The 1,886-nt window shown below is 38.6% G+C and overlaps 1 protein-coding gene and 1 pseudogene across 1 annotated transcript in view; one reads left to right on the top strand and one right to left on the bottom strand.

Moving 5' to 3' along the window:
- IL1RAP (interleukin 1 receptor accessory protein) overlaps positions 1-1,886 on the top strand; it is a 55,807-nt gene that overhangs the window by 38,376 nt on the left and 15,545 nt on the right. The gene's annotated exons all lie outside the window — the stretch shown is intronic.
- LOC107183306 overlaps positions 318-1,886 on the bottom strand; it is a 3,238-nt pseudogene continuing 1,669 nt past the window's right edge.

Consider the following 1,886-nt stretch of genomic DNA (forward strand, 5'->3'; position numbering starts at 1 on the left):
TGTGAGTACATGCATATATAATATATATACAGACGGTTCTGTGTGACTGAAATATGTTACAACTTTTAAAAAAATTTGGTGGTGGGAGGGTTGGGGGGCAGGAGGTAGGGGGGTAAGAGATCAACCAAAGGACTTGTATGCATGCATATAAGCATAACCAATGGACATAAGACACTGGGGGATAGGGGAGGCAAGGGGACTTGTCTAGGGCGGGGGGAAAAATGGACACATATGTAATACCCTTTGTAATAAAAAATTAAAAAAAATAAAGACATCTTACCAACCTGAAAAATAAATAAATAAATAAATAAATTTTATAGAGGAAACAAGTAACATTAAAGTAGTTCAAGAAGTACACTAATAACCAAAATGTGTGGGGAAAAATAATCAGGCAGTTTTGATTTAACTCACAAAACTGAGAGGAGAGTGATCTACACAGGGACATGTGTATCCTGGAAATACAAGTGTGAAGATTTCAGAGTCAGAATTTATATGACTTCAATCTCCCCTAATTTCTGAATAAAAGCAACATCTTGCAGTACTTATACTTCATGGCTCAGACACCTACCTCACTTCTCTTTATTCCTCACTCACTTCTAGTCTTTACTTAAATTTTAAGTCTGAAAAACTTGGGGTTATAGGATAAGAAAAACACACACACAATATTCCCTTTTTGGTGGCTACTTTAGATCTTTATTACTAGAAAATTCCTCAGGAAAATTTAAATATAAGTCTGTGGCTTTGCTGAATCAAGTCCCCCAAGTTAATATTTAGAAAACACTCTTAGTTTGGGCTAATAGCATTATTGATTGTAACTATTATAGAGGGATAGCTGACCAAAGCCTGTGTCTCAAAACCAATGCTAAATCAATCTCAGGATTGAGCGAAAAAAAGGGAGAGTCTAAAATCACAAGAAAGGCAGATGTATCTAAGACCACTGTCCTAGATCCATGCATCCTTGAGGGTCCTCATCATTATAAGTGTTCTCTGCTATTTGCTGCACTTGCATGATAGTGGCTTCTGACAGAACAATCACCCAAAGTTCATTGGCATTCCAGGAGAAATCAGCTATCTCAGCAGTGTGACCACCATGTAAACAACAACTCCAGTGGCCCATCTTCTGTATCTTCTGGAGATTGTTCCTCTCCAATTTTATTTTAAACCCAGACATTCAGTCCGTGATCTGTATCTCCGGAAGCCAAAATAGTATCCTTGGGAGGTGACCACTGAACCTGGAATATTTCGTCCTTATGTGGTTAAAAAAAAATACAACTTAAGTTTTAGATTTATCAGATCCCACAAGGCAATGGTCTTATCAGCTGATCCTGGTGGCAAGAATGAACTCACTATATGGACTGAAAGAAAGGCAGTTCACTTCAATAGTGTGTGCATCAACTGAGTGGATTGATTTGAAAGTATTGTTTAGACAAATACCCCAGATCATAAGTTTCTGATCATCAGCAACTGACCCAGAGACTCATGGAGCAGATGCCAGGAAACATCTACTGCTGCATAACCTATAAAGGTGGTCTTCACATCCACGACTTTTTCTTCCTTTGGTACAGCACTGATGTCCCACAGGCAGGTGCTGTGATCATCTAAAGTGAGTGCCCACTGAAATTTGCATTTCAAGAAAGCCATAGCCTTCCTTCTGACGTCCACGGAGACACATGTCTGGATTGCACTCTCCAGAAGGAACTGGTTTAAAAGGCTATTTTGTATAGTCAACAACAAGAACATCATTGGATGGAGTCTTTGTTGCAATGATGCAAGATTTCTGGGGCATATAACATGCCGTTTTATTCCTCCTTCATGGTTGATCTTGATTTCTATTTCAACTTTTACACTTATAGAGCCAAAACCTCCAAGTTCTCCTTTCTCACTAT

This window comes from Myotis davidii, unplaced genomic scaffold (genome assembly GCF_000327345.1).
Source record: "Myotis davidii unplaced genomic scaffold, ASM32734v1 scaffold260, whole genome shotgun sequence".
NCBI classification, from domain to species: domain Eukaryota; kingdom Metazoa; phylum Chordata; class Mammalia; order Chiroptera; family Vespertilionidae; genus Myotis; species Myotis davidii.